Source organism: Lytechinus pictus, chromosome 13, assembly GCF_037042905.1.
Source record: "Lytechinus pictus isolate F3 Inbred chromosome 13, Lp3.0, whole genome shotgun sequence".
Classification (NCBI taxonomy): domain Eukaryota; kingdom Metazoa; phylum Echinodermata; class Echinoidea; order Temnopleuroida; family Toxopneustidae; genus Lytechinus; species Lytechinus pictus.
This window is the reverse complement of record NC_087257.1, coordinates 3,388,488-3,415,000: the sequence shown is the minus strand read 5'-3', so window position 1 is coordinate 3,415,000 and position 26,513 is coordinate 3,388,488.

The window sequence follows — 26,513 nt, the reverse complement described above, 5'->3', positions numbered from 1 at the left end:
GGCGACTTCACCTTTGACCGTTTGACCTTAAAAACAATAGAATTCCTGGGAACCATGCTGGTATCATACACACCAAATATGAGCATAGGTTAGGTTAAACTGAAGTTTTCATGTTTACAAGGACTTCAGAAGGGTAAAATGAAAGCATGTCACTTTGACCTTGACCTTTTGACCTCAAATCAAAAGGCTTCCTGAGATCCATGCTAGTATTATACATACCAAATTATACAAGCCTAGGTTAAGTTACACTAAAGTTAGATCGCATTTACAAGGACAGGGAATAATTTTCCTGGTATCGCATAGCAATTTGCTCCACATTTTTGAAAGACTGCTATGAATTGAGTCTCACTGTGACCTTTGACCTTTAGACCTAAAAATCAATAGGCTTCCTGGGATCCATGCTAGTATCATAGACACCACATTATATGAGCCTAGGTTAAGTTAAACTGAAGTTATCACATTTACAAGGTCTTCAAAAGGGTAAGATGAAAAGATGTCATTGTGACCTTTGAACTTTTGACCTCAAATCAATAAGCTTCCTGGGATCCATGCTAGTAACATACACATCAAATTATGTGAGCCTAGGTTATAAAGTTAAACTGATGTTATCGCATTTACAAGGAATTCAGAAGTGTAAGATGAAAACATGTCACTGTGACCTTGACCTATGACCTTATGACGTCAAAAACAATCGGCTTCCTGGAATCTATGCTAGTACCATAAACACCAAATTATATGAGCCTAGGTTAAGTTAAACTGAAGTTATCGCATTTACAAAGAAAAGTTAACGGATGGATGGACAAACAGACCGTGATACCATTATGAGTCCCGTAGGACGGGCATATAAAACACTTAAACTTTAATAATTATTTTAGCATGAAGTGCTCAAGATCCCCTCTTTTTAAGGCAGCATGAGGTGTCTTACTTCAAGGCTACCAAACGCAACATGGCTGCTCCGGATTTGTGTCTTTCCTTTAATAGCATCCAATGCACGAATACATCAAATATGCACTGGGGATTGCCCCGCTCTAAGTAAATCTACTCATTCACACTCAACTAGCGCTATCACAACGCCACCACCAAGGCAAATATCGAGAAAAAATGCGCTTGCAATGCAGAAGGGATAGGAGAAACGGAAGGAAGAGACGGAAAAAGAAGACCGCAAAAAGTATTGCCCTGCTCTATCCACCTGATCCCCAAGGGGAGTCCCATTATAGGACCATTAGAGTGACAGACAGCTCCAAGGGTTAAAAGACTGGGGGGAATTCAAAGACCTTAACTCCTCTAGTCCCACGAATATTGTTTTGCGCTGGGAGGATGCACTGGCTAATCAGATGCGATAAGACACTCTCTCTCAAGGCTAAAGGAAGCGTAGGGTGAGATGGATGGTGTCATCGATTAGTGATTTTAAAGGGCAATTTGCCAAAAGTAGAAAACAATGATTATATTATTGTAGTACGGGTTCTCACAATACATTCCTAGTACTCTTCAACAGAGGCAGCCCAGCAGACATGTTATCAGGTTGAGAACTTACTGGCCAACTCCCAGTTTTTAGTTACTCAGAGCCTTGTTGCATTCTTGGTAACATTCCATGCAAATTAGTTAAGGCACATCAATATTCATATAAATGTAAATTAATAGAACAAAGTATAACTGAATATTCAAATATACAAACAAAAGATATATATTGACTATTCAAACTATATGCAAATTATTATCTAAGCTTGAGTGCATCAACTTAACATTATAACCAATTAGAAGGAGAGAGGTGGAAGGAGAGGGAGAGTATGAGAGAGGGAGAGGAGTGAAGAAAGCTGTATGGAGGATGGTGGAGTGATTTAATACAAAGAACCTTGTGTGAGGAGTGTACAGCAGTTAATGTATACAAAAGAGAGAGCTGTACATAAAGAATAGAAAGATAGGATGAAAAAGGATGAATGAGGGATATTCTAATAGAAAAAGGGGATGATTCATGAATAAGAGTGGAAATAAATATAAAATCAATCCCTACATTATCATGAGAAGCATGGTAACTATTTTATAGTGATTGGTTATCAAGAATTGCATGAATACAAAAATCCCTAATAAAAAAAAAGAAAAATAATACAATGTTGATGATGCACAGCATTTGTTTAGCGCCATATATATCTGTCAAAGACATTCAAAGGCGCATTGGAGGAGCCAGCCAATCTGGGTCGCCTACAAGGGCGCGCACACAGAACTGTGACCCGCAGGTCTCTCCTCCCGATAACTGGTTGGGGAATGCAGGTGGACCACTACACCAGGGTTTCCCCCTACTCTTGTTCGAATAGTGCAGTGGGTTCTTAACGTGCAAAGGTGGTGGCTCTCCTCTACACGGGGCCTCCATTTAGCGTCCTATCCGAGGGACGGAGTGTTTTCCACTGTAACATAGCCTTCATCTATGAAACAGGGGAGAGACGTTTACACATAACGCACTGGCTTCAGTCATCCGCCCGGGGTGGACTCGAACCCACGATCTTTGGTTCGACGGGCAGACGCTTTACCAACTGAGCCAACTTTGCTCTCACATGTTCTGACTGTAATCACAACAAAAGCTAACAGTAGTGATATTTTTCATTATTTTTCTGCTTCTTTTACAATAAACTTAAAGATAAATTCCAGTTGTGGGAACGATCTCAAAATGACTTTTTACAGAATTTAATATAATGATCACCAAAGTGTCTGTTTGTATGAATAAAAAATATGTGCCAAAGGATTCTGGAAGAAATTGTGTAATCACTTCCGTCGGGTCTTAATTCCAGCAATAATAATACACTGTTCCACGTGTGCCTATCTGTGTTGGCGACCTTCAGTGTGATCGTTTTTTAGCTTAGATATTATGATTTCACAAAGTTCAGTTTATGTAACTGTACCAGATCTAGATCCATGATGATATAGTAATACTTAACCTTGGTTTTACAGACTTTCTCACGAAATCAGTATTTTACTGCAGCTACTGTCATTTAGCTTTAAATAATGATTATAATCTGCTTTTTATATAGCACTACATTGGAACAAACCTCTTTGTACATGACTGGTGACCCTTTAATGTGTGGTTATTAATGATATACCCAGATTTTTCTGTTTTAGATAAGTATAATGGGAGTGCACGACGGGTTCCATGACATTTGCTCTGGCGACAATACCTCCACTGAATACTTCACACATTTATGGAATGACCAACTTCAACCCTGGATTTAACACTATAACCTCTCCTAAACCTAGCCCTAACCCTTAAAGGGGAATCCAGCCTTGGCCATAAAATGTTGTGTTGGGAAGGAGAAAAATAAATTAAACAGAATGGTGAAAGTTTGAAAGAATTCGGACAAGCAATAAGAAAGTTATAGCTGCTTTAAAATTAAGATCACTAATAGTATGTAGATTTTAAATTGGCAACTGGGTAAGTAAATTATGACAAGGGGCAAGGACAACTTTCCCATAGGCCATGTACTTTATTATCAGGGATTTGTGGTTTTCTCCTAAGTACCTATTCCCCTGGGGCAGTAATCTAAATATAACCCAGTTAGTATATTGTTTAATGTCCTCATGAATAAAAAAAAATATAATTTGAAATAAAAATTTAGGGAAAAATGAAATTTTAGCCATAATATGTATTGGAGTACATGGAAGAGTAGTCCTTGCCTTACATCACTATGACATCCCATATGCGGCCAATTTGAAGTCTCCATGAGTAAAGTGATTACCAATATTTACAACTTTTAAAAATTCATAACTTTCTTGCTGTTTGTCCAATATTGTTCAAACTTTCACCTATCAACTTGTCTGATTTTTCTTTTTCTTATAAAAACAAGTTTTTATTTGGGTTGGATTCCCCTTTAACATATTGCAACCCTAATCCTAACCCTATATCTTTGACGAAATAAAGCCTGGAGCGATTGCCGCCGGAGATGTTGTGTCCCCGCACGAAGACCAAAGAATTCCCCTTTGGCCTGTAAGCACAAATGCGGTAGGCCTATCTACTTGAAACTGTGTGTCCGAACTGGATTTCAGCATGAAACTTCAAGTCTGAACTGGACTCCTTATTGAGTGACAGTGGCTATATAGTTCAAGCCTTTTAAAAGGACGAAATCTGAATGGATAAGGAGTGCAACCTGCTGCAGCCAACCTCTAAGCTCTTCAGTTGAAAAACCATCACTTTTCCTCTGCAATATCACCCTGCAGAGGGCATCGGCCAGCTAAATTTAGATCTATCTGCCTATCTCCATGCCTACTCAGCTATGCAAATGCAGCCGTTGACTTGATTGCTGAGTTAGGTAAAGATAATATACTTCACAGGCAATGGGTATACATACTGACCGTTGATAACTGCTAGGCAACAGGTAGTTTATATGCAACAATAAAACTGTGAACTCTTTTAAAGATAAATACCATTTGTGGTAACGATCTCAAAATGAAATCGAACAGAATCCAATGAAATTACCACCAAAGTGTTTGTATGTACTATAAATATAAAATATGTGCCAAATGGCTCTCGAAGAAAATGCGTAATTGCTGAGAAATTAGCAAAATAAGCACAGAATTCCATCAAATGTCGGGTATTTTTCCAAGCAATATCAATGCTCTGTCCCACATATGCTTTTCTGTGTTAGTGATCATATGAATTATCGGTTTTGAGCTAAGATTACACGACTTCATTAAGAGAAGTTTACATTAATGTACCAGATCTTGATAAATGATAATTTGGTGACAATTAATCTTGATTTCAAAGTCTTTTTATGAAATAATTACTGCAACTACTTCCTTTTACCTTTAAATGAAGATTGTATTTTCCTTACACTGTGCTTATATAGGTCAATCAAAGAACATCGCACAATCATCATACTTGTTTCCTCACTAGTTGATGGGTAAATTAAATGTATGATGTGATGTCTGAAAGTTTAAACAAATGTTTTAAAATCTAAAAAATTTATGTTAAAATTAATTTGTTGAATAATTGAACACTGTTGTTCAAACTTCATACTATTTGTTTGAACTTAAAAAAAAAATACATGATCCATCCATATCAGAACCTATTATGTAAAAGAAATGCATGTATTATGGTAATTTGGCTATCATACATAGATTTCTTTTATGAAGAAACAGTGCTTAAGGGCCGAACTAAACAAGAATTTTATAGACATTTGGATGGCACAACCATAATAGTATCATCGGTGCAACAGGGCCCAGGTTTCACAAAACACTGTAAAAATTTCAAACACATTGTTCAAACCAGTCACTCTCAAAACAAGTTGTTTAAAACTTTCAACAATATATGTAGAGAAAGAGTGACAGGCTTAAACAACATGCTCAAAATTTTAAACAGCATTTTTATAGCGATACTGGTTTTTAAACTTTGTTTTTCCTATATGGATTCACTTATTCAAAATTATCAATGAAACAGACCTGTTGTTGGTTTTCTCGCTGAGTGATGAGCCGAGCCTCGATGCATCTTCTGGTCTCCAAGAATGCTTGCCTTTGTGCTACCTCAGTAGGATAATGGGTGAAGATACCGGCTAAGTTAGCACCAAGGAAGATGAACAAGTTTGCCAACACCTGAAATTGACAGATTCAAAATAATTAGAGACCAACAACTACCACAAAGGATTTTAAATTGGAATTGTATTATCAACGGGTATAGGTCAAGAGTAATCAATAATACATGAGTCTGATATTGGTCTCCGTTGGGGATAGAACCCACCCCCCCCCCCCCCCAACAACAACCAGAAACAAATGTATTACCATAAAACACATAAAGGATTAACTGTTCTCCTTTCATCATTTTGCCTTATTTCCTGTACAGCTCGTCGCCATATGAACAAAATTGTTCCTGCTCTTTATCTTTTCCTTATTCGTCTGTCTGATTCTTCTTCTGATGTCTCTCATTCTTTCTCTCTTTCTATCATTTTCTGCCTATCATTTTTTTTATTTCTTTTTCTTTCTTTCTCTCGATCACTCACTCACTCTCTCTCTCTCTCTCTTTTGCATTCTCACACCCCTCTCTCCCTCTATCCATCTCACTCAGTCACTATCTTCATCTCTTACTTCTCCTTGGCAGCCAGACTGAGCGGGACATTGGTAAATAGCATGGCATAAATCAATGGAATTGGGTATTTAGAGGCAGATAGATTTCTGTCTGCCCAATCAACATAGAAAATTACTGTCTGATAGCCTTTTCCACTTGTTACCCCCCCCCCCCCCCAAAAAAAGGGGAAACCAAAATCTGTCTATTTACAAACATGCTTTCAGTTATGTATAAACTTTTATTCAACTTTTCTCAATATTCTCTCTGTCTTATATTTCTACAACATTTATTAATTTTTAAGAAAATACTGTTGTCAATAGTCTACTTTTCATTTTACCAATTCATTTAATGCTCAAAGTTCAACCAGAACAACTTCATTGTTATTGAGTTTTTTGTGTCTTTCATTAATTTCCAAAATCATCCTTTTCTCCATCTTTTCGTCCTCCCCCTCCTCCTCCTCCTCCTCCTCCGCCCGCCTCCCCCTCCTCTTCTAGTCTGCAGGCAGAGACCCTGATTGAAACTTTGATCATCAAGTGGGTATTCACGCAAAGACTAGCACAACTTGCTGTCTTAATGCACAAGGCATTAATAGGCTGCACATTCAGACCCTTAACTTGAGTGAAGGGTTTGCACAGGAGACTACTCCTCCACCTCCTCCTTTTCTTTCTCTCCATCTATTTCCCTTCTAAGCGATTATCTCTCCTTCCGCGACCTCCCAAATTTATCCATGTCCCTTTCCATCTTTCTCATCTCCCCCTCTCCCCTACCCACCAGTGTTATTCAACTTCCTTTCTCTCGTTATTTTCTCCTTTCAAAAGACTCCTTAAAGGGGAAGTTCACCCTGAAGAAAACGATAGTTGTGAAAATAGCAGAAAAAATAATAAAAATATTGGTGAAGGTTTGAGGAAAATCTGTTAAAGATTAAGAAAGTTATTAGGATTCTAAGTTTTAGGATTTGTGAGATCATAAACGAGCAGGTGCCACATATGTTACGTAACATAAAATGCATGAATTTGATTTTTTAATGGTTCCTGATTTTTGTTTCTTTTCATGATAGGGTGTAAAGCGATTTGTCTATTAATACAAAAGGTACAACAGTAGAAACCTTTTTCAATTTTCTGAGAAATTGACATTACATTGATTTCTTCCCATTCGATATGTTGAAATGCTGCTGGCATATGACGTCACAAATCAAATAATTCAGATTTTAATAACTTTTTAATTCTTTGATGGATTTATCGCAAACCTTCAGCAATATATTTTATTACTTATTCTACTATTTTTACAATAAACTTTTTGTGAGGGTGAACTTCCCCTTTAAAGGTGGTTGAAATCCTGACTTGATTACAAGCAACTCAGCATGAGCATGCATGGTTCTGTAGCACAGAATCATTTGTACAGCCCACTGCCCTTTCAATAATCAAGACTTGAATTATGCTTCAGAGGAAGAAAAGTACACAGTAAGCATATAGGGTCCCGAATTCACAAAGGTGGTTTTGAAAACCATCGGTTTAACCCGTGGTTTATGCAGATTTCCTGTATAAGTTACGCTTATTTACCGCGTATATAAAAAATTGTCCAATGCTGATGCGCGCTTTTGCTGCAGCGTGCCATATTGACGCTTGTTGCCATGGTTAAGTACGCTATGTTATTCATAAGTCCACTGTTTTGAATTAATGAGTCCACTCTTCAAACAGTGGACTCATTAATAAAAATAGCGTACTTAACCATGGCAACAAGCGTCAATATGGCAGCTGCGGCAAAAGCGCGCATCAGCATTGGAAATTTTATATATATATGCGGTAAATAGGCGTAATTTATACATTAAATCTGCATAAACCATGGGTTCAACCGACGGTTTTCAAAACCACCTTTGTGAATTCCGGACCCTATGTTTAAAATTTTATACAATGCTCTTTACTATATGAACCTTACAATAATTGTTCAAACAGTTTAAGCAAATGAAAAAAAAAAAGAGGAACAAACCGTTTAAACAACTACTATAATGCCATATATTACACAGTTATGTTCAAAATTGTAAACAGCATTTTATTGTGCAGTGAAATGAACTACATTCAACCTAACCCTACCCCAACTTTCTCTCTCTCTATTTTTCCTTCTATCTTTCTTCTCTCTCTCTCTCTCTCACTCATGCACGCGGACAAACATACACACTTTATCTGTCTTCTATGTGCATAATTATGTCTACATTAAAATATATGTATAAATGAATAAGATTCATTCCCCACACAATCTTCCATAGCAGTTTCATATCTAAAGAAGATGAGAGATATTGGATTCAAAATAAAAGATGATTTTTTTTACAAATATCTTTACACATATATGCTTCCATATATTTTTACTCTACAATATGTCGATCAGAGATTTTAAATTTAAGCAACCACAAATCTTTTCCAACCACAAAACTGACTGATGATCAGTATATGCGTTGACAGAGTTTTAGCTTCAATTACATCTAAATATGACAATCAACGCCGTCTTCTTTGTAATTTGAAGTTGAACACATATTTTAGGCATAGTTCCATCTTTTCCTGGTAAGGATTCAGACATACTGGCACTGCAGAAGCCTTACACATTACATTTGCGGGGTTTCACAATGAATATGGGGACTGAATTCAATAACTTGAAAAAAACAAACGAACAATTGCAAGGATTTGTTTTTCATGTTATTTTGTCTCAACTACATGAAACTACCAGTAAAATCAATTTGTATCAAGCCATACTGTTGAAGAAAAGCCTGAATTATATACTTAAATGCTGACGATAAAAAGTATGTTTTTTTAAGATATCAATTAACTAATGAGGAAATCTTAGAAAGGCTGTTGGGTTGAAAACTCACATGCAAATTCTTCCCCATCCCTCTCTCAAAAACAAACTACTACCCCCTCCCTCCCACAAAATTACATGTGAATACCTATAAAATTAGAACACAACTAACTTACGCATAATCAGTTTGAGATACATATTCACAGCCAATTTGCTTTACACACTGACGAAATACCAGGGGAGTAGTTTTGGAACCAAATAGTCAGCGATTATCACTGAATAATTTGTTCCGAACAAATCTTGGGCTCCGTGACAAAAATATTAGCGATTAAACACTAATTTGAAAGAACAATTCTGATTGGTTCCTAGTCAGTCTACGGAGCAAAATGTGCATGCAAGGATGGTCTTGATAGGCCATTACATTTAGCGATTAATCGCTAACCTTTGTGTTACGGAGCCCAGGATTTCATTAGCTTATAACAGTTGTCACTGAAAATCATTGACTATTCATTACAGTCCTAAATGCTCCCCTGTTATTTTCTGGTCTCGTTAGAATCTGCCATCAGAAAAAAACCCCAGGAATATCCCTACTGGAAATAATACAGTGCCAAAAGTCTGCGACACAGTGTGGAACACAATATAAAATCACCTTCACACTGTTAAATTTGTACATTTAATCAGTGTCAGTCACATATTTACATAGTCAACCATACATCTGAACACTGTTGAATTTGAGCATTAAAACAGGGTGAATCACATTTATATTCATATAGTCGACCGTGTTAACATGCTGTGAACAGTCACACTGTTGAGGTGTCCACAGTGTGGAAATATCTTCACACTGTTGAATTTGAGCATTTCAACAGGGTGAATCACATGAATATTCATATACATGTAGTCGACCATAGGAACACGCTGTGAACAGATGTCCACTGTGAAAATATTTTCACACTGTAGAATTTGAGAATTTCGAAAGTGTGAATCATATAATCACATAGTCGACCATGTGAACACGCTGTGAACAGTCACACTGTTATGGTGTCCACAGTGTGAAAACATCTCCACACTGTTGAATATGTGCATTTTAACAGTGTGAATAATATTTTCACACAGTCCACACTGTGATCACACTGTATGACACTGTGTTCTATCCAGCAGGGATGTTTTACAAAGAGTTGTTATCGATCGAATTTATTGCAACTATGGAATTCCATTAATGTCATAATTTTTCTTACATGATTGTACGTGATTTCAATTGGAAATATAAAGGAGAAGACTGGTTCCTCAAGACAATTATGCATTTGTACATTATCATACTTAAAAAATATTTTGAATAGATGTAGGTCTATGCATTCTAGATAAGGAATTGTTGGCGTTCCGTAGTTGCGATTCATTGGACCAATTGCAAATCTTTTTAGGACAGGACCCAGAGGGTATAAAGCATCTATCAACCTCTCACTGAATGCTGTTTTCCAGTACAGCAAGCACAGAGATTTATCATTGTGGGTCAGTCTCATATATTTGTGGAGTTAATCAGTTAATCGGATCACTTGAATCCTAGACAGACATATAGCAAACACTACCCTTCTGAGCTGTAATGAACTGTAACATACAAGTTATGTTCACATGTTCTCATTTCAATCCTTCAATACTTCTTTCAAGGTGTGGAATAGAAACAGAGGGATAATGAAAACATCTTTAGATCTCGGGAAATTCTTAATAGATTTAATATCAACGAAATATATTGCAAAAAATTAGATGTTCATGAAAATATTCAGTTAACACAAAATTTAATTTGATTGAGTCCCATGTGAACATGATTATCATTTTACTTATGCTTGCCTGGAGATGACATTCATGTACACCAAACCAACACGAATCAATGATGCACAATAAGTGGCATTCTGAATTCAATTGTATTCAGTTATCAGCCTTAAAACAACACCTGTGGACACGTAGTAATCAGTCAAATACATAACAGTGAAGATGTGTTTTCCCTAGATGTAAAGCCAAATGTGACACAAATCTCTAACAGTAGAAAGTTGATTAATCAGCTCATTTTGGCACTCGAATCTACGATAACACATAGTTTTCTTCATTCTTTGAACCAGAGGAAAGATTACACAGGGGCTGGGGGTGATGAAGCACTGAGATGCTCAAAAGAGCTCTGGAAAGTGGAAACTAAAAAAAATGAGCCGTGGAAATCTCCATTTATCACAATGAATGGATATATTAACACCGAGATAAAGATAAGCTTATCCAATGTAGCAGATTCAGGCAGTATGTTGTGAAAAATAGCCTCCTAAATAAGAAATAATACATTTTTGCCTGATTTGAACACATTATTGAGTTTTTCCATTTTTTAATTCCAAAAAAAAATTCAGGACAAACTTCAAACATGGCCATCATTCAGCGTCCTGTCATTATAGAATGTAGGCGTTACGAATAGCATTCAAGACAAAAATGAAAACAAACTTCAGAATACTCGCCTCAATGACCAATGCTTTATTTTTTGGTGAAAATGGAATTTGAGCAATATTCTCAGTGTTCTTCAGTTTTCCCAAATCAAAATTATATGTTCTTTGATAAACAAGAGAACATGTGAAGACAAAATAAGAACAAAACAAACTTTCATTGTAAAATTGATGGAGCATATTTTTGTAGTATATGTACAAGTGGCAAACTCTCAACAAGTTCAAGTATGCTACATGGTTAAACAATGTACAACATAGTTTATCTTTTTCAATTGATGCAATTTGATAAAATTTGGTTAATTCTTAATAATGATTATAACTTGAAATTTCAGACAAAACCAAACTGTATTTTCATTGAAATTACATTCTTATTTGACATCAATAGCTAAGTTTGAATACAATGTCGACCTTCAAATAACAGAATTGCATTTACTTAAAGCCCACAAAGAAACTGGACTAGATTCATTTCTTACAATTACTTTTTGGTGCATTTATAAATATATACTTAGAAGAAATAAAACAGGAAAAGATTGTCGAGAATTTAATTTGGAAAATTTGTTTGAAAAAGAAATATGTAAACATGTAATGTGATTTTGAATGTTCAATTATGTATATAATAAATGCCCATGGTGGGTTAAAAAAAAAACCATGAAAGACCCAGTTGCTCTTGAATTTAAATTTCTGTATTTTTAGTACCAGTAATACATAAATCTTGGTACTCCACTCTATTATGTATATCATCTCTCCATGAAACAACTAGAAACATTTTCTGAAACAATTTCTCTGATAATTGCCCCTACCTGTTTGAATTGTGCAAGATAACTTTTAAACGATCTCTGTGCCTATACAAATAAATAATTGCAACAGAAATGTGTTCAAATTTTTTTCCCTCCCATAAACCATATGACGAGCATCTGCATTTGATATGTCAAACATTCTTACGTTGTCACAACACAAGTACAAGGCATCGTCATGAAATTAAAAATTGACCACTGTGAAGTTATGAACTTGATTCAATTAGCAAAAAAAGGAAAAATTGAATGGCGTGCGAACAAGACAGAAACATAAATCCCCTGGCACCGACTCTTGGCCAAGTTTGGCGAGAACAGGAAAGAATAAAGCAATATGACTCAACATGAATAGGCCTACTTGTTCTTCTCCCTTCTCATTCCCCTTTTCTTGAGACATCCCTTTGCAGAGTACAGTGACATCACACTGAAATACACTGTTATCTTTGAGACTTCCTAGTGGTTATACAGGGTATCCCAGAAAAAAGATGGTTTTAGAGATAAATATCACACTCGCGGAAGTGGTTTACGGTAAACCATGTGTTAAGTACCGGAAGGACTGAGATGAGAAAAGTGGATAGAAATGGAGATAAAATAGACAGGCGAGAAAGTGGAGATTTGAAAGTAGAGTATGCTTTTCGAAATGAGTGTAGAAGAGTAAACTCGACGTTTTGGGCAGGTTGACTGTCCTGATGACGGACAGTCAACCTGCCCGAAACATCGAGTTTGACTCTCCTTCTCCTGCTACTACTCCATTCGCCGACTCAAACCAGCTTCCTCTCACCTACTTCTACCCAAACCTATCTACCTCTCAGCTTTCCTCTCCTTTGGGTGTACAGTCCTTTTGAGGACTACACTCATTTAAAAAGAATACCCTACTTTCAAATCTCCACTTTTCCGCCTGTCTATTTCATCTCCTTTATTTCTATCCACTTTTCTCATCTCAGTCCTTCCAGGACTTTAATAAACATGGTGGTACCATTAACCACTTCCGCAATTGTTCATACCACCATGCAAACCTTCAAACACCATCCAATATCACACTCATCAAATATGTTTTGATTACATTAAGTTCATGCTAAAGTAAGAGTAAACTCTCTTCCATAACTGGAGACCAATACTTCTATAGAGGATCCATCACGTATGGTAGATGACAACCAAATAAAAACCGAGGTCTGACAGAAACGATTGTGCTGAAATACATTTTTAAATCTGCACCCCTTTTCATTTACAAGTAATGCAGTGAAAGAAAGATCAAAGAGCACTAAGGATATCTGAATGAGCAGATAGGTACATCCTTAATCATATATATCGACCAGTTTTCTGTGCAACTTTATTTTGACGTTGAAATTTCAAAATCTTTTTGTTTGTTCTTTGATGTGTAAACTAACTATCAATATAAGAAAGAACAAGTGAAATTTATGATGATAAATAAAATACCATACACTATTGTTAATGCAGGACAATATAACCAGGAAAAACTTGGTTTCCATTTTTTTCTGGGACGCACTGTACAGCTATGTGAGAGGGCATGACAGATACATCAATTTAGTCAAAGCAAAATCTAATCCTCTCTTTCATTCATGTCTTGCTATAGCGATCCAATGAAATAGACCTACATGTACAGATGGCCGCACATGAATACTCCACAATTCAAATTACAATGTCAGGCGGAAAATGCGTCCTTTACAAAGAGTGAATACAATGTTAGCATGACATGATTCGTGAGTCAGTATGTATACATCTTGCACTTCATTTATATCCCTCAATCCCATTCACATTCTACAAGTACTATCTCTTCTCTTCTTCGATTCAGTGGCGTATACAAAGCAAAAGGGCATGTGCCCCCTGTATTTTTCTATCGAGAATTTCCAACTTAATACTGTATATTAAATTACTGATAAAGATAAATTTAAGAAAATTTTCATCTGCACCCTCTCGTTTCAAAATCCTGGATCTACATGTACCACTGTCCATCTCACATACTATGGGCACATTGTAAAGCAGGGAATCATTTCCTGGTATTGCATCGCAATTTGCTCCACATGAAAAAAAAAAAGACTGCTATGCATACAATATTTTTACATAGGACTGTACATTACTTAGTTGAGAGCTTTTCTCCAAAAATGCTATTCAAATTTGTAAGGCAAAATTATTCCCTGTAAAGACTTTACATGTACAGTGTACTATCTGAACCTGCATAGCAACATTGTATTCAAATGTTTTCTTCATATTTTGTCATGAATCTCTTGTGTCAAGCAATGTTAACAGACTTGGAACATCAAAGCTCTCTACAGGGTCCACTTAGGGGCGAAGTTCACGCTTGCAGTAGGTTGCTTTTAATAAAAGCAGTCAATTTGAGAAAATGATGGTGAAGTCTTGATGAAAAACTCGATTAAAGAAAAAAAGTTTTGTTTTTACAAGGGCGAAGTTGACGCTTACAGAAGGTTGCTTTAATAATAAAAGCAGACAAATTTGAGAAAATGATGGTGACGTCTTGATGAAAAACTCGATCAAAGATAAAAAAAAGTTTTGTTTTTACAGGGGCAGAGTTCACGCTTATGGTAGGTTGCAAATAAAAGCAGAAAAATTCGAGAAAATGATGGTGAAGTCTTGATGAAAACTCGATCAAAGAAAAAGAAAGTTTTGTTTTTACAATTACAATTTGTGATGTCATATGGGAATAGCGGAACCATGTAATGTAAAATACGTTTCACAAATAATTATTTTTTTTAAATGGTCCCTGATGAATAGCAATTTGAATAATAAATATAAAATGCAATACATTACAGTATATATATATTTAAAAGCCCTTTTCACAGGCAAGTGTAAATAAACGTTAGCTAGTATACTTTAGCCTTTCAACTACCTTTCATTAGCGCGCTATAGCTGTGAGCGAAAACACTCTATCCTCGTGGGTTTAATTGCCAAGAAAAAACAAGGCACCTGCATTAAGAATACTGACAGGCTGCAGGGAAAACTGTTCATTGTGCTTTGTTTTTAGAGTGCTTGGATAAGAGATTGAAAGTTAATGCGTGCTGCTTAACTTTTAAAGGAGAATGAAACTCTTGGAGCAAGTAAGCTTTTGTGAAAGCAGAAAAATCAAAGAATAAGTTCAACAAAAGTTTGAGTAAAATAGGACTAGTAATAGAAGAGTTATGAGCATTTCAATGTCGAGATCACTAATGCTATGGAGATCCTCCCATTGGCAATGCGACCAAGATCTATGATGTCACAGATGAACAACTCTCCCCTTTAGGACACTGAAAATATACCCCAAAACATCTCTTTTTGCTCATTCTAATCATATGACAAACGATTCATCAATGATATAATGTTGTGAAACCTCTGTACTTGTCCTCTCATAAAGAGAACACCTCACCTTGTGATAGACTCTATAAAAGTGAGAATATAAGTGAAATAAGTACTAAAGTAATGAGGGAGTTGTACGTGTGTGACATCACAGATCTTGGTCGCATTGCCAATGGGAGGATCTACATGGCATTGGTGATCTCAATATTCAAATGCTCATAACTTTCTTATTTTTCATTCAATCTTCCTCAAACTTTCAACAATATGTTTCTTAGATTTTTCTCTTTGATATGGATTCAGCTGGTTTCAAGGGTTTCATTCTCCTTTAAGATGGTCGAAGAGGCTGCAGAAGACTGCACAAAAACCTTTCTCTTTTAAAAAAAAAATTGTTACACATTATGAAGTCAGATTGCATGCAAATGAAAGAAAACATGCTTTAAACAGGTGGGTTCTTTTGAATCCTATAGTGTACAAATCAAGATCGGCTTTGATGAGTAACCAGGGCCCATATTCATAAAGTCTACAGTAATCACTAATAAGTGTACTGTGACCTTTGTAATTATGTGACATATAATATGAATCCAGATATTTTTAATTTGAATCGTAGATATTTAGGAATATAATCTTTTAATATCAACTTATTCAAATTAATTTTTTACGCTTTAAATTGAGCATAGATTTAAAGCCATTTTAGCTAAATGAATGAATTCAAATATTTAAACTTTGAATTCAAAACTTTGAGATTTAAATCAAAATCTTTAAGAATTTAAAATCTTAGAGCTTTCAATTTCAATCTGTAAGTGACATGCATAAATTAAATCTAAAAGCTTTGAATTAAAAACAGCTTTAAATTCTAATCTTAACAGTTTAATTCAAATCTCTTTCAATCCTGATATTACTAAAAGGTTTAATTGAAATCTACGAGCTTTGATTTCTAAATCAGTTATAGTTAAGGTTGCCACCAACCACATCCAATCATGTGTTTTATTTCAATTTATGAAATGTAGTGTACATAGTATTTGCGAGTTACTTCAAATATCAAACAGAGATGTGATAAAGGAAACTCCACATTACTTAGTCGATTCAGCCACAAGAGAGAGATGTAAAGAAAATCTTGCTTCATAATCCATACCTGTAACCCCATGAGGTTAAGCCGCTGAATTACAAAATCAACAACATGTGTGTTTTGTATCACTTACTGAAGGCTCATAGCAGATTAATTTTCAAAATTGCTTCTGCTCTGAGTGAGATTGCGATGGACAAATTCTACACATGATCGTTCCTAAAGAACCAGAAGGAATAAAATGCTAAGTTCATCAACAAAATCTGTTCAAAGTGAAATCATTTCAATTATCATTAAATTCAAATTATTATTAGTTAGTATTATCATTATTATTATTATTATCTAGCAACTCCCCCTCCCCCCCCCCCCCACTTCCTAACTCACTATAATTTGAAGAACTTACTGCATTTGGAAGATTTGTAATGCATGATTTTATAGAGTGCAAGAGTTCTGTCAACTGTTTTATGATTTTTAATTATACATTTTTTTTCTGATCAGAATTTGTGGTTCCTATAAAAAAATACCTTAAAATTCTAGAACAAAGATAGATATCATATAAAACTGTCATTTATAGCAATTGATAGAAATAAATAATATGGACAAAAAATCACTAATTTCCAATCCAGTCCAATAGTCATTTGGCATGTAGCACATTTTCCTTTTGGGTAAAAAGCATTGCACAAACATTGCTCCATGTTTGGGCACTAAATAATTCAACACTAATAATAATAATAATAATAATAATCCGTTTTTTATATAGCGCTTAATACATCGGAACGACGTGTCTAAGCGCTTTACAGATATATTATTACCCCGGTCATCGGATTCAATCAGTCATTCCCGCACACAATGTGTGCACATCCTCCACTCCCCGGGGAGTATTCCAGTCAGACGCCGGTGAGGCGCACACAGTACTGGACAAGCTACAATGACTTTCACATCCTACCGGGTACCCATTTAGCACCTGGGTCGAGAGTGGCAAAGTGTGGAGTAACGCCTTGCCAAAGGACGCCAGACCGCGGTGGGATTCGAACACACGACCCTCTGTTTACAAGGCGAGAGTCTTGTTCAGATTGATCACCTTTTTTATATGCTTTTCACACTGCACTTTTTTCCCTTAACCCCGGGAAATTGGTGGGGCTAAGGGGGGTCTTAGCCCCACCAATTTCCCGGGGTTAAGCTTAGCCCACTTCGTTTTCACACTACGTTTTAGCAAAGTGGGCTATATAGCACGGTAAAATAGTACGGTACTATCTGGCCCTGCAAAAAAGCAGGGTTAGCCGGCTTATTGTGGTGCTAGCACCACAATTGTGGTGCTAAGAGATGCAGTGTGAAACGAAACAGGGCTAAGCAAAAGTGGGGCTAAGCATTTGCCAATCACAGAAGTCGAAATTGCACGTTAATCGCGCTCTGTGTGATTGCCCGGGGTTAAGGCGTTAACCCCGGCTAAGCAAATAGTACGGGGTTGAGAAAGACAGTGTGAATCGAAAAAAAGATAGTATGGGGTTAATAAGGATAGTCCGGGTTTAAGGATAGTATGGGGTTAAGGAAATGCAATGTGAAAAGCATATTAGTCCACACAATTCATTGTCTCCACATGTACAATTGTAGCACATGCATGAGATAGTTTAAATAAGACACTGTATTAACATTTGGAAATGTATAGGGTTTCACATATGAAAGTCCATGTATTGGAATTGATCTACAACCTGATGCATAAGAAAGTTGTGCCCCTACATAATATAGGCTTACAATTAAATTAAAAATATACAGCCAAATCTAAAAGCAAAAAAAAAACGGAAATGCTTTTTGTGAAAACAAGTACCTTAATACTCAACATTGGTAAAAGGAACAAAATTAACCATACTATTTGCAATGGATCTTGTAGACATGCTTTCATACTATACCCTAGCATTCATCGCCATGTACATCTCGGGAAAGTACTCCACTCATTTCATTTAAATGAAGAATAAACATGCCTGACCATGAACAAGAAGACTTAATTTCTTCGTACATGTACATGCAGAAAAACCTTGACTTTATCTGTGATCTGAAACTTGCTTATCAAGCACAGATCAAGAGCCCGGGGGGGGGGGGGGGGCAAATGGCCTCCCAAACACACACACACACACCCACCAATGAGGACTTTTTGCTCGTTGGTGACATTTTAGTTCTTTCTTTCTTTTTTTCTTTTTGTTTGCTCTTCAGAACATGGTTGACCACATCATCCTTCCTAGTGAATCCTGGATTGCATCTATATGGGCTGTTATTAGATTGGGGAAAAAACATCCCAGTAAATTTTGATCTATAAATGCATGGCTTTTAATTTGCTCAAAAACACTATTTTATGTAAAATTGTTCAATAACTTCAGTTAAATTTGCAAGCCAATGGAAAGATTAAGTCCCAAGATTTCTGGTATCTACATGTATCTAATCAGCAAATTTCTTGTTTTTTGGTGTTCTGGAAAAAGTCAAAATCTGTAATCGTCATCGATATGTACAAAAAACAACAGACAAAGCAATTTGAATATGTTAAAAAACAACCAGAAACTACACTAGATTACCTGGGTTCTTCTTGCATTTGGTACCTCCAAAACAGGTTTGATTTAACACAACTTTCTCTTATTCTAATGAATGTTTTTTGATAGGATTCGGTTTTGATGTTTAACTGTATTAATACCCCCCCCCCCCAACAAAAAGAGTGTTTTCTCTTGAAATTAATTTTGCTAAGTCCATGTTTCTTTCAAAGTTTCTTTATTTTCTTTAAATTTTACTAATGATGGGACAAAGTGAATGAATTATACCTCTACTGACTATTGCAGTACAAATACATCTAGGATTATAACTTTGTATGATAAATAATTAAAAAAAACATTGACATAGAATCAAGTGGTATAACAATTGTCTAGTGTCTCTATAGTCTTAAATCACCAACACTTGAATAGAATGACGTCGTCGCATATCTTTGATAGGGCCTTCATCAAGGTTATGTGATGGACATAAATACAGCAATGATGTTAAAATTCACTCTAAAACTAAAAGGGCAATGGAAAGACATTTCAAAGGTGTTCAGAGTAACACTTAGGACTTGCTAGATTCAATCAATTATTCATAATCATCAAAGGTAACTTTTTATCGCTACAGAAGGTGTTATGAATCTCAATCCTACGGTCTAGAATGCAGTATTCCTCAAGCGTTTTTTATGCTTTGGTGGATAAGAGTATAACACATACTTTTACATTAATTTAAATCCTAATAATGTACCAGTAATATTTTCTTAAACTTGGCCCCAAGCTCTTGGAAAGTGGACTTCCTACTTTTAAACCATCACAGATCAGAATTCAGGATGAGATGACAATATTTACATCATGATAACATGTAGACTAACATTGTCCATGAAGGTATTACAAATCTGCAATCATTAATTATTTATCTCCTTAATTTTCCATTGTAACTTAAAATACATGTATGAACACTGCCTAATACCACCCCCCCCCCCTTCCATTAAAGTAAACTTTTGAGATGTTTTCATCAGGATGAATTCAATTATTTTCTGGAGAAATAAATGTGACTCAATTAAAAGAAGCAACTAAAACAATCACACCCATCAAATTTATGAATTTATGAAGGCTTTTATTTCAAATGTAATTTAAATGAACAATACAAGTATAGATATTCTATACATTGTGAAACATTGTTCTAACATCTTCAAAATGTAAATTAGTATGCACTATGTTCTATGCAGCAGAGACATAGTAAAAGAAACACTCTTTTACAACCATATGCCTTCCCTAAAATTCTATTTCCTTTCCAGTTCAATCATTCTTTTGATTCTATATACAAAACACCCTCGGACAATCTCACACTAGAGCGGGAAACCCAAACATCATTTGGCAGCAAATCATCGGGAAAAACAGAGAAACCGGCAACGAGGGAGCCCTATCCACCCACAATTCCCAACTGCTCAGATGGCTTCCCAAATATCAATAATGTAGTGCATGCCCTGCGGGCTCAAGTCCCCCGAAAATAGCAAAAGGAGTAAATTTGGCCTCTTCTTTGCGCCAGATCTGTCATAGTGATCGTGGCTTTGCAACTCTTAAAGATCCTAGAGAGATCTGAAACAGGGGGTCAAATGGCCAAGACGGTTGTTCTTAAGTCCTTTGGCCTTTTTTTTTACAACAACATTTCCCTTTTACTGTTGGTAACATGACTCTCTCGAAAAGCAGCATTATTAAAATGTACTGAAGAGACTAACTACCCTCTCGATTTCAAAGAAAACACATAAAGAATTGAATAAATTATTTTGGCAGCCATTCATACTAAGATTGATAAGAGGGGTTTATTATCAACATGGGCAGCTTCTGTTTAATTCAATACAGGACAAGTTAAACAAAGCTTAAATTTCTTTCTAGTTTTGTCAAAGAATCAAAGGGATCACTACTATATATAATTCCATGGTTGAACCCTTTCTTTTCTTTGCATTTTTTTTTTTTGGGGGGGGGGGGCTTTCTTGTTCTATTTTTTATTTCTTTATGAATATTTATGGGGGGTTCCTTCTGCCCCATGCCACTTGCCCACCTCCTCTCTCCCCTTAATCTAATGATGCATCTCTTGCTCATGACAAATGCTGTTTACATGTACTACCGTAATCTATCAACATTAGATGTGAAACTAGTATTTTCGATTATAAAATATTAAAAACTAAAAAAGTTCTGATATTTAGAATGATGCAGTACTCTGTATAATGTAGGAAATCTACATGTACAGTATGAAACTATGAATGTCACAGACGATTTTGCTCACATCACAGCCTAGATATGTATCACACCTAAAATTTCACAAATGGAAGGCTTTGGAGCGACCCTCTTTTTTCAAATGTATTCTGCAATAAACAATAATACTTAAGAACATTTAGAAAATCAATATCCTAACAACTGCAAAAACAGCCCTTTAATGTGACATGAAATATATAAAAAAATATCCCCCAAAATTCAGCAAATTGCCCCGATGTGAAAGCAATAGTCCCTCAATAATGGAATTTTCATTCCCGCCCTGTGTCAGTATACATGTAATACCCCCATGTGTCAGACAACATTCATGTTCTAAAATTGTGAAATACCTGTGAAAACTAGGTCTCTTGGCACAACATAGCGGCAGATATTGACTTGATCGCTATGCCATGCATGACATGATCTTGGCATACAGGTAGATAAATAAGCATGTCCGCATTTACATTCATCCAATACCCACTGAGGCATTTGGCTTTAGTGATCACAAATTTGCCGAGAGCACACGCATGGCATTCGTAATCATGCACTTGGGTTGAAATTTACACAGAAAGTACAGAGCTTGGAAAAGGCTTCCAAAACCAACATTTTTCATGAGCAATGGAATGTTGAATATGTGCTTTGCTTATTTACATTTGGGATTCGTATTGAAGGGTAAGTTCACCCAAAAGAAAAGATTGTTGTAAAAATAGCAGAAAAGACAATGACAAATATTGGTGAAGGTTTGAGGAAAGTCACTTAAATATTCAGAAAGTTAATAGAATTCAAAGTTTTGGAATTTGACATCATAAACGAACAGCTGCCCCATATGTTATGTAATATAGAATGCATAAATTTCATTTTTTAATGGATCGTGATGACTCATTTTGTTTTCTTTGTTGGGACGGGTGTGATGTGATTTGTCTTTTGTTGTACTGCAGGTACAGTAAAAACCATTTTCAATTTTCTGAGAAAATGATGTTTCAACTTTCATTGATTTTTTTTCCACAGCTGCTCGCATATGGCGCAAAAAGCACGCGCAGTTAGTGTCCCATAGGATTCGATATGCTATTTTTACAATAATGTCAGGGTGAACTTCCCCTTTAAGGACTTAATTGTTATGTGCTATCATGCTTTTACTTGATCAAAGTCATTGTGTCACTGTACAATAATAACGGGACTTGAAATGACTATTATGAGAATAAAAATGTTTTCATGTAGAATTCAATCTCTGGTTTGATTGGTCTTAAGTTATGGTTTAACTTTGGATAACCAATTGTTACACAATGCTTAACTATAGTGGTTAATTTCATCAACAATTTTGGCATTCAAATTAATAATATATCACTGGAAATGATAACTAAATACTGGGGATAGTTTTCTACACCAATGAAGGGCAAGGAAAACATATAGGAAACATAGCATACAGTACAATACATTCACAGTCATGAAGTAAATAATCAAAATTTTGACAATGTTCAGTTTGACAGAAGTTAAACTGGGTGTCAGAATACCGGCCATTTCCTTTGAGTAGGCAATAGGTTATTGCAATTCAATGTATATTAAATAAATAAAAAAATCCATTATTCATAATACAGTATGAATAATGAATTTCATATTCAGTTGATAGCACTAACTATTACACCAAGATATTTGGGTAAATATCGGTATAACTTTTTTTTTCACTTCTCGGTCATAAGCCAGGACTACATGTGGGTGAATATCAGTGTACAATAAATGATATAGTATATTTCATACAATATATGTACATATTTCATGCTCAGTTATTAGCACGGACTATCCTACCTAGACATTTGGGTGAATATTATATACGAGTGTATATGATTACTCTTCCCTTTGGTACACTCAGGATATAATTTCCACTGAAAAGATTCTTGGTGCAAAGGCCTCATGCTTATGATTGATGACATCTCGTTTGTAAAGTGAATTATATACAAAAAATAAAGTAATTCTATTACTCACTTGATTAATGAATTAATCAGCAGGAAATTTACAATTATTCATACAATGGAGACCATGCAAAAAGGATTTCAGATCAATGTTATAAAAGTGTATTTATGATTTTTTTTTAGGTTGGCTCTTTTTTTATTTGTGTTGTTGTTTATATATACAAATGAACAAGAAATTTCTATTTTAAAAAAAAATCAAATTTTGAACTTGCTTACTTTACAGGGGTAACAAAAGATTTTAAAAATACTAAACTAAATATGAACTGAAAATTGATTTGATTTCATTTGCTTTGATTTGCTTTTGTTCCATTCTTCTTTTTTCATCACCAGGTCAAATATAATTATATCACATATGAGATCTAATCATTAAAACAAAGCACAATTTTGAATTGTGTATTAATTCTTTCTCCCAGAAAAAAGAAGCAAATATCCCATTCCCATTGTACCTGATAATATTTTGCTTTTTGTTGTGGTTGCATTTTTAACACCAATTTTAGCATGTACATCATAACAAGAAAGCATTCTTAAGTTGTTTTTTTCCTTTTTGTATTTGAGAGGAATAATTTCACATCAAAACTATAACGATTTCTTTCATAAATTGGACTTGTTCCATTTAAAAAAAAAATCAAAGCGTGTGTAACCAGTATGTTTTATCATTTATATTTTCTTTTCTTTTTTCTGATGATGTTATGACTACTTCTAAATATTGTATTGTAATTATGATTGATTTGTTGTATTTTGTTTATACTTGGTCTTTGTTGACCTAATAAAATAATGTTCTATCTTTTCCACAATACTGGCCTCTCGACCCTATTTCTCTTTCTCCTCCCCTTTCCTTTTCTGCTGGACACATAATCGTTTCTTTTTGTTTTGTTTTTCCCCCCCAGTTTTTTAATATTCCCTTATCCCCTAACCTATGTAGTTACTGTCCCCCTTTTCTTTCCTTGTTATTCAAACCTATTTTGCCGTTCTTCATATATGGTCTAGATTGTCTTACTTTACTTTTAATTACATACGATTAAGATTACTATAAATTTATCCTAAGGGACTTACAATTACAAGCTTCGCTTTTTAAAGGACAAGTCCACCCCAACAAAAACTTGATTTGAATAAAAAGAGAAAAATTCAACAAGCATAACACTGAAAATTTCATCAAAATCGGATGTAAAATAAGAAAGTTATGACATTTTAAAGTTTCGCTTCATTTCACAAAACAGTTATATGCACATATCGGTCGGTATGCAAATGAGGAACCGATGACATCACTCACTCACTATTTCTTTTGTATTTTATTATATGAAATATGAATTTTTTCATTTTCTCGTCATTGTCATATGAAATGAAGTTTCATTCCTCCCTGAACACGTGTAATTCCATTATTTTAACATTTTGTGCTTCAGGCAAGGAGGCCCTTATTGTCAAATTCGTAAAAATTGAAATATTGTATAATTCAAACAATAAAAAACAAAAGAAATAGTGAGTGAGTGACATCATCGACTCTCTCATTTGGATGTAACTGGCTCGTTCATATAACTATTTTGTTAAAAATAAGCGAAACTTTGAAATGTCATAACTTTCTTATTTTACATCCGATTTTGATGAAATTTTCAACATTGTGCTTGTCTGATTTTTCTCTATTGATTCAAATCAACATTTTTCTGAGGTGGACTTGACCTTTAATAAGTCCCTCATTTTAATTTTCACATGCTAACTGTAATCTATAATTTGTCTATTCAAAATGTATCTTGAACAAAAAATTGTATACATTCCATCTATTTCCTACGAATCTGTTAATTGATTATTGAAGTATTCTTATGACACTTATTCTGTTTTGTACCTTCATACATATATGTTTGTTATGTTTATTATCAGAAAATTGAAGTGAAATTAACTAAACTGAAACTGAAAACATACAAGTACAAAAAAGTTTTTTTTTCTCTGTTTTTAGGGCTCAGGTAAAGCACACTTAGATACCATAACTAAGGCAAGCAATCAAAATGAATATAGTCAAATTTACTTTGCGCTCAAAAAATATTTGTCAGATAAAAAAATCAATTTAAAACATATTAATTAGTTAGTTTATAAAGGATGACAGCTAGATAACCCTATGCCCTCTCGTTTCTGCACCCAACCACCTCTCGTTTGAGGAGGTGTCTTCATGCGGTTTTCACCGAGCCGGGGTGAAACGGGCTCAAACCACGCATTCTAATAACGAGGCCTCACCAGCCGCGTCATCTTAGAAGCCATAAGCTAGCCAGACCGGGTTACCGATCCATAATATCGACGACACGGATCCAGTAGAGAAGCGCAGAAGGGATTCATTATTGCTATCAGATTGGGAGAACATGATGGGAGATAATCAACTTCACTTGGTTTCAACTTCAGCCGGGAGTGCAGGGAGCTTGGGGCAGGATTCTCTGACGCATTCATAAAGTTCCTTCAATATTTTCCTTTCATGTGCAATAAACTTATACTTCTCCCTCCCTGACACCCCCCCCCCATTCCTTCCTTCATTTTTTTTAACTGTCCTCCCTTCCCCATAAGCTATCCCAGCCCCCCCCCCAAAAAAAAAAAAAAAAAGAAGTTGTATACTATACTTCATGTGCTATCTTGTTTTATCTTGCTCTGCTATCTAAGGGCACATTGTACGGCTTTACATTTTGTTTTTCTCAAGTTCCATTTTTAAACTTCCATCGAAACAAAATTTGGGTGATAATGTGATATAGTGCCACAACATTATCTTATTACGTGACTTAATCACCATAATATTTCTTAGATTATAACAATGCTTACTTACCCAGGGTAGCCACTTTAGCCTTCATAAACTATTCTCCCAATGGGCCTTGCATTATAATTTTATCATTACCTTTCTTCATTCTAAATTGTTGAGTGCCAGACAAGAAGGCAGAAGGTCACCTATTTAAGTCTTTAGATTGAAAATTCTGAATTTCCTGATAAGAGACAACAAATTGCTCAAGAAAAACCAAATCTATGATTGAAATGTTTCGTTTCAAATTATTAATGATTTGAACAGTAAAATTTTATAAGGGATAGATTTTCTCCCTTAGCAAGAACGGCTAGAACAATGTACAATACTTCTGTTGTTCCTTGAGGTACGAAAAGCTTTTTATTCAGTCCTGAAGGATATTTTTTTACAGTCAATGAATGCACCACATTTGAGTGCCATGCACTGATTTTACAGATGCTAAATAAACATAAATTAATGAATAATAAATAACCATAGTAAACTGCATGGATGTTGTTACAGGAAGCACAGTAATTGCATAAAATCAAACCAACATGAACACAT